This window comes from Canis lupus, chromosome 32 (assembly GCF_048164855.1).
Source record: "Canis lupus baileyi chromosome 32, mCanLup2.hap1, whole genome shotgun sequence".
NCBI classification, from domain to species: domain Eukaryota; kingdom Metazoa; phylum Chordata; class Mammalia; order Carnivora; family Canidae; genus Canis; species Canis lupus.
The window spans coordinates 5833128-5841542 of record NC_132869.1 but is presented as its reverse complement, the minus strand read 5'-3'; the positions used below and the strand labels follow the sequence as shown (position 1 = coordinate 5841542).

Below are 8415 nucleotides of genomic sequence, written 5' to 3'. Positions count from 1 at the left end.
TACCCCTCACCTCCACAGGGCTGTTCTTTACCAAGCCCTGAAAGAGGCACACAGTGCTAGTGAGACAATCATGGGTTCCATGAAGATTCAATGACCTTTTGCACACAGCTGGGCCACTGAAGAAAGAAAATGCAAGGCCAGGATTTCTTGTAAGAAAGAACACTTACCACTTCTAAAAGATGCCAACATACAATTTTTTCAGTGCCCTTAATTCTACATATTAATCAAGAGATGATGCATGTAGTTTCAGAGGAAAAAGCCCTTGTTATGTGAGCATGTCCCACAGCCCTTTCTGTAATGGTCCCAGTTGAGTATTGTGAGCAAGGACATTAGCTAATAAAGGGCCGGGAGAAAAGGGAAAGGAAGAGCCAGAGAAAAGCACCAATCAGCACCAATCCAAAGCCCACACCGATGTGCTGCTCTTCTCCACAAGCCATGATTCGTTTAGTGCCAGAACAGACTGTACTCTCAGGCCGCATGCAGCTTGTTCTGAGCCTCAGGCCACCAGGCATAAAGAAAGAACGCATGGTCATTGGGTGAGGGATTCCAGGAGTTAAGCACCTGTCAGACATCTGGGCAGCATGAAAGAGGGAAATGTAATTTAGATGAAGGAAATGAATTACAAAGGAGAAGCACAGCAAATCCAATCCTCCTGTAGCAGGTGGTCCAGGAAAGGGGGGTGGGTGGGCAGAATAAGCCTCTTAACTGACGTAGATTAGTAACAATATTCTCCCCCTTTAATAGCTGACTCTGATGATCAGATCATGGAACTTCTTCCTGTACTTTGGAATAGGTGGTGTCTCAGAGAAGAGCTGTGTCTAACAGGTAATTTGCATCTCTCTTTAAACTTGTCACAAAATGTGCAAATATGGGACACCTAGGTGGCTCAGTCGGTGAGATGTCCAACTCTTGATTTCGGCTCAGGTCATGGTCTCAGGGTTGTGCTCTCTCTGCTGAGCTCTCTGCTGGGCATGGAGCCTGCTTAAGATTCTCTCTCTCATTCTGCCCTCTCGCCACCCCCTCTCCCTCTCAAAAAAGAGAAAAGCAACTAAATGTATAAACAGACATAAAAATATCAGTTACATGAAGGATTGAAATGAGGCAAGGCAGAGGAAGTAGGACATTTTCCCACATTTTTCTCACATGTATACACTTCAGTACGTTGACCCAACATGTAAATTTGGTTTTCTAATCATGATATGAATTCTGATAACTATCAATTCTCCTGGACATCTTTGATATGAACAGCAGAGGATTGGGGGGTAGAAGATGCCAAATCACACTATATCACAGAGGACATCATTATTAAACTGTGGGTCAATCTATTTATCTATGCATATCTAAATCTATCTATCTATCTTTCTATTATCCATCTGTCATCTATCAATCACCTAATAAACAGCACAAATATATGACGTAAAATTCAGAGGTTATATATTCTTTTCTCCACTCCATCCCTAGTCACTTTTCCCAGAGAAAAGAGACATTCTACGCATCCTTTGTTTAATGATGCTGTGTGCACTATTTCCACTATTACCAATGCAGTATTGCCTTTTTATTTAACTAAATAACACTGACATGGCTCCATATCACTACTGCCTCTATTTTTTCCCAAAGCCTGCATAATATTCCAATGCATGTTTATTTCATAATCTATTTAACCACTCTCCTGGTGATGAATATTTTGCTTGTTTGCAAGTTTTTGTCACAGCAAACAACACTCTACTTCTGAATGTCAGGCATTAGTAAAGACAGCCGATTTAGAAATTGCTCAATTTGTCAATGGATAATGGTTTATAGTTGAACTAAAAATGTGGGATAACACAGTCATGTGTCTCACTTGATGTGATGGGTAGTAATAAAGCACTATCCTTTTCTACCACTAATTACCATGAAGTAAATAAACAGTGTCACTAGGGAAGAAGGGAGATACTCTTGACTTTTTAAAATCAATTTTCAATCTTTTATTCACCTGGACAGGGCAAGAAGAGGATGGATTGAGCTTTCTCTATTCCAATGGTGCCTTAACTTAAGCTTAAGTCTAGACAGTAATTGCAAGGCACAGAAAGGTGGTCCAGCATGCTGGATTGTGCTATTTCAGCTTGGTTATGCTGATAACATGTTCCAGAGTTAGAGCTCATCAAGGAGGAAATTCTGGTGAGATTTGCAAGGTGGCAGACATAATCACGAAGATTATGTGTTCATAGATGTTGAGGGACAGAAGCAGAGGTATCTGGTAGTTTCCAGCTGGTCCTTGCTGTCCTCTGCCCTGCTACTGGGTCACCTTCACAACCTCCAGCCCTGCAGACCAACAGAGGCACCAAGCCCTCCAGGGGCTTGGCTGCATATAGCTGCACAGAGCCACAGCCACCCTTGGGTCTCTCCATGAGTTCCTCTTTTGTGGTCCTACTCTAGCAGTTAGACATGCTTGGTTTCTCAGATTTCCCTGGAAGGTCTGACACGTCCATCCATGTCAGTGCTGAATTCAGTTGGACTGGTTGGTGATTCCTTCTTTGATTCTCTGACTCTTCCTTGTAGACCTTCCCCAGCTCCTCCACACTAGTGTACGATCTCATTCTTACACCAAATCCTTTATTCTTACCATAACGATCTTGGCTCTGCTTTCCTGCCGGGCCCCTGATTGCTTTATACAGGAAATGCTCACTTGGTTATATCCTTTCTGAAATAGCTCACCCATTTCCAGGCTCTCTGTTATGAGAGGCAGATGAGAAAGTTGAGAGTAACAACAAGATGATGGCTCCTTGTTTACTTCTAATTAGGTGGCACAAAAGGAGCAATTTAAGCTTTCATTAGGAGATGTGAATTAAACATCCAGGGCACAATTTTGGAGGTCTTCAGAAAAAGTGTAAGTTCTCAGTTTGAGATGGCTTAATTGCTGTCCTGCTTCAAGTGAAAAGGATGAATAAATGGCCCTGAGAATCCTTTCTAGTACTGATGTCATACTATAGCTACAGAAGACTCAAGAAATGCCACATTAAGTCAGTTTATTGGTTCCAGCCCATCCTTCTTTTTCTCCTGGTGGCCCCAAGAGATATTTGTGTGAGCATATAGCTATGCTCCAGTATATCATCTAAATGTGAAAGGTGCCTTCCAGCAAGCTTTCCCAAACCCTATTAACATTTGCCTCCTATTTAATGCCATTAGTTGTTACTTCTTTGCAGTTGGTGAAGGGACAACCTTGTTTCCCTATAGAATGTCGCTTGTCGAAATGGGAGTCCTGAAGTTAGATGTTTTCTCCACGACTTGGCTGGTCTAAATACCTGGGTTAAACTTGCCTATAGACCTCTTCTAAACAGTTTAATTTTTCTTTTATGTGAGACCTATTGCTGGGATACCAAATTCTTTTTTTTTTTTCTTATTGTGGTAAAAGATATTTAACACCAAAGTGGCCATTTAACCATTTTTAATTGGTTAAGTTAAATAGCATTGATTACATTCACAATGTGGTGCAACCATCATGACTATCTAGTTTCAAAATTTTTTCATCCCCCAAAACAGAAACTCTGTAACCGTTAAGCAATATTTCCCATTTCCCTCTCTCCCCAAGCCCTAGTTAACTCAAATCCACTTTCTATCTCTGTGAATTTGCCTCTTCTAGGTATTTCATATAAGTGGAATAATACGATACCTGCCTTTTTGTGTCTGGTTAATTTCACATAGCAGAATGTTCATCTAAAGATCCCAGCCTCCTTCCGTTCAGATTGAATATAAAGGTTCCCCTCTCTTCCAGTTTTGGGAATCTCTTTATGACTTCATTTTATCTTGGCTTCTTAACTGCCATCCTAAGAAGAGGAAAGAGACCCAAATATACAGAGCTTTGTTCAGATGCGATGCTTTAAAAACATAAAGTGATGAAGAAATAAATTCAATATAAAGATATTCTTTTACAAGGCTCAATAGTCTTAAACACAATTATTATTCAGATGAATATCAATGAAATATTTTTTCTATCTTTGTGTTGAAAGATGAAGACATATAGCTACTGATATAAACATTATTTCAAGGCTGCTAAGCCCCTGACAATCTAATAATGGTCTACGAGTATTTACACATATCCTAGTCCTTCGATATATGGGAGAGATAACATGTCCATGGATCTTTAATGCATGATTAATCCTTTTTGACATTTCTCTTCAGTGCTGAGGAAGATGGTTGAATTTGCTTGTGGCTGCATTGGCAGTAACTTATCTCCTCCTCTTTCATTCCTGAAGGGAAATGTCATAACAAGAACCCACCATTAAATAAAACATGTACATCACAGATTTTTAAAAAAAATTTTTGAAAAGCAAAAGAGGCTGACCTCAGAGTCAGAAGGGATTTATACTGAACAAAGAAACAGTGAGATCTAAATATAGAATCTTATTTGTTTTAGCATTTCCTATTTTTCTTGTGTCAAGAAAAGTGTTCCAGAGTATAAGACAACAGGAAAATAGCTACTGCCCACTTAGGTAAGTGGATTGTAAAATTACCTACTTGTAAAAGTATCAGCACTGCAACATATATAGTTTATAGTTTGGTTTATTTAATCACTTTTTCATCCATCCAGCTAATAAAAGTTACTGAGTGTCTACTTTGTACAAAGTACTGTGGTAGGCATTGTCTGCTCTGTCCAATATGGTACCCGGTAGACAGGTTGGACTTTGTAATATAAATTCAATAATATTAAAAAAAATAGTCACTTTACTTCCTTTGTTGTTCTAGCCATGTCTCAAATACTCAACACTCACATAAAGACAATGGCTAGCACACTGCGCAGCATAATGGTAGATCATTTCCAACACCACAGAATGGTCTAATGGGCAGCTCTGGTACAGAGTATAAGAAATTATAATACAAAGTTTTTTCCTTAAAAGACTTTGCAATCTAGTTACATATTTATAAAGAAAAGGAGTATAATTGTATTTCATTTTGCAATACATGATAGCAATAAAATAATAGGAGTTGCCATTTTGGGGGCATGTATTATTATGGGTCAGGTCATGCTAAATTCTTTACACATGTAGCTGAACAGAAATACTATATGCTCTTTCTCTGTGCTTGTTAGCCTTTCCCTTGTTCTCATCTTCCAGGTGTGTGGGAAAGTATCGGCCCTTTGTTACAATATAGTCCGATCTATATTGAACTATATTGTTATATGCAGATTTACAAGAATGGGGAAATAGATGCAGTATTGGAATGGGGAGAGGAAAGGGTGGAAGGTAGGCCAGCAAGATTCTGTGGTCTCACGGAGAGGATGAATACCATGAAAAGAAAAGTTCTGAGCAGCTATGGGCTGTAAGGGAAGTATATTGGAAAAGAAAGAGGATTATCAAGGGTTTGTTGCAGACTATATATACATATTCCTTCCAGATATAGAGATATGTGAGTAAACAAGTAGAATTATTTTGAGGTTGATATTTTTTAATTGGACTGTGTTCTTTGATCATCACACTCTGAGAGAAGACAATGTGACTCACAGTTAAAGTTGTACTCTCATTATTCTCATTAATTTCACCTTTACTATTACTCTGCAAGGTAGGCCATTCTTCATCTTTTTTTTTTTTTTTTATTAATGTGCAGACTGAGAGTCAGAGAAGTTAATACCTGCTCAGAGTCATATGGTCAGTAAGCGGTAGTGTCAGATTTGAACCTAGTGATATATGACTCCGATGGCCACACTTCAATTATTCTGAGTTACTGCCTCCATACAGGAAGGATCAGATAGTATGTGATAAAGTACCAAGAAAGTCATATGGATAGTAATAAAGGCTATGAAGTCCAAAGAAACAGATTATAGTGAGCTGCAGTGGCGAGTACATGCTTCATGAGCAGAGTGAAATATAAACTGGCCTTGGAGGACTGGAGGATTTAATGGAGAATGGGGATGATAGACAAAGGAATAAACAAACAGCACAAATGAGGGCACTGGCTATAACAGAGGGCGTGGTGGTCTTCTGATAATGGCATTCTAGAAGCTGGACCCAATTAGGAATAAAAAGACTAAACAAACAAACACTGATGAAATTGCTGCTGGAGGGTATTTAAAGATTTAAAGATGATGATTGAGATGATAATACTTAAAATTCAACCTGTTTGCAAATTGCTTAGTCCTCGCAGGCAGCCTCTCTTGGGAGATAGCAAATAGTGGAGCTGGCTCCAGATCATCTTTCTATGAGATTCTATTTTATGTGTCAACTTGACTGGGCCAAAAGAGCCCAGATATTTGGTTAAAAATGACTAAGTATGTCTATGAGGGTGTTTCTGAATGTGATTAACACTGGAATCAGTAGATGAGTAAACTATATTGTCCTCTCCATTGTGGGTGGACTTTATCCAATCCTTTGGAGGCAAATAGAACAAACATGTGGACTAAGGGAGAATTTGTGCTCTGTCTGTTTCAGACTCAGACTTGGGTTGGAACTATATCACCCTCTGGAGCTCCAGCTTACTGACTCCAGATCTTGGAACTTCTCAGCCTCCATAATCACATGAACCAATACCTTATAATGAATGTCGTGTGTGTGTGTGTGTGTGTGTGTGTGTGTGTGTGTGTGTATCCTATTGGTTCTGTTTCTTTGGAGAACCCTGGTACATAGGAAACTGTGAATCAGAAAGTTCAACTCTGTCCACAGCTCCTCAGGGAGTGAATTCAGAGCTAGGAGAGGCACTCCTGCTCCAATCTCTAGGTCTAGCCTAGAACTAGAAGGATTCCTACATAGTCTGGATGGACAAGAAGATCCAGAGGCCAAAGACTGGGTCTGAGTGACCTTCCTATGGCCAAAGATTTGTCTTCTCAGACTTCTAAGAGAAATTGTATTGAAATTGTTGTGCCCAAGATTGCGAATCCAAGAAACCACCCAGGAGCCGACACCGATGCAAACGCACAAGGGTTTATTTACAAACTCGAGCTTGGGTCCAAGTATACCTGACACAGCGGAGCAGGGACTTGGACCCTGAAGCGGGTTACAGCTGGGTTTTTTATGGGCTGGTCTAGGGGATCTTCTGAAGGGGTGGAGGGATTTCTCAAGTTCTGTTTACATTCTGATATGGGGCTTTCAAGGGCATTGAGCTCTGTTCTCATTCTAATATGGGACTTTCTGCCACAGGTGTGGGCTCTGTTGTCTTTCTGATATGGGATCCCTGCAGAGGACATTCTGCAGTCTTTCCTGTAAAGTTCAGCTCTTATTCCCAGGGGCCTAAAATGGCTGTACTTGTCCTACTGCTAAACTTGAGGTGGAATGGCCTTAATTTTTCTCGGCCTTCACAGAAATAGTATGACTTTCCATAACAGATAAAATCAGAAAGGGGGGAGAAAGACTATCTAAGAGAGGCAAGGAAGTTTTGTGACCAGACTTGTGTTGGGAATGTTCTGTACATGACCCTATCTGGTATTACTCTGAAAATAATGTTCAAGTAGAGTCCAGTAATCCCAAAATAGCAAAATGACCAAGTTTCAGTTCTTCAGCTAAGTAGGGCAACTTGTTCCATTGAATCAGACTCTGGGGTTAGCCCTGTCCCAGCCAGAGTACAGACTTCTTTGCCCAAATTTTCTTGTGCACAGCACAGCCTTTGCCACGTGGAACAGTTAGACCAAGGTTGGTCAACCTGGAGAGATGTAAAGCAAGCAAACAAACTTGGAGCTAGGGCTCTGACTCCGGATATGAAGACTTAACTCTCTGGATGGAAATGTAGCATGGATACATTTTCATGACTCTAGTGAATCTAACATGCAACCATTTTGAGTTGAGAAGCACTCATCTTGTTGTGCCCAAGATTGCGAATCCGAGAAACCACCAAGGAGCCGACACCGATGCAAACGCATGAGGGTTTATTTACTAGCTCGAGCTTGGGTCCAAGTATACCCGACACAGCAGAGCAGGGACTTGGACCCCGAAGTGGGTTACAGCTGGGTTTTTTATAGGCTGGTCTAGGGGATTTTCAGAAGGGGTGGAGGGATTTCTCAAGTTCTGTTTACATTCTGATATGGGGCTTTCAAGGGCATTGAGCTCTGTTCTCATTCTAAGATGGGACTTTCTGCCACGGGTGTGGGCTCTGTTGTCTTTCTGATATGGGATTACCTGCCGAGGACATTGAGGACATTCTGCAGTTTTTCCCGTAAAGTTCAGCTCTTACTCACAGGGACCTAAGATGGCTGTACTTGTGCTAATGCTAAACTTTAGGTGGGATGGCCTTAATTTTTCTCGGTCTCCACAATCTGAACCAGTCCATAGCAATAACCTACATAGGACCTATATACTGCTGGATTAGTTCACAGATTCTAGGGAGAATTAAATTCCTGCAATGCTCTTTCATGTAGTTTTGCCAGAATAAGCAGAACCCACATCCTCCCTTATCCACTCTCCCTGTTTTGTGTGACTATGTAGGGTCTTTAAGGGGCTGCTCCCTCCTCTCTTC

At 40.7% G+C, this 8415-nt stretch overlaps 1 long non-coding RNA gene across 1 annotated transcript in view; it reads left to right on the top strand.

Annotated features, from left to right (window-relative positions):
• Nucleotides 1-375: 375 nt before the first annotated feature.
• Nucleotides 376-8415, top strand: part of LOC140622612 (uncharacterized) — a 28134-nt gene continuing 20094 nt past the window's right edge. Inside the window, exons 1-3 of the long non-coding RNA XR_012022298.1 lie at nucleotides 376-661; nucleotides 745-825; nucleotides 4394-4469. This is a non-coding gene — a long non-coding RNA (uncharacterized lncRNA). The remainder of the gene's footprint in view (nucleotides 662-744; nucleotides 826-4393; nucleotides 4470-8415) is intronic.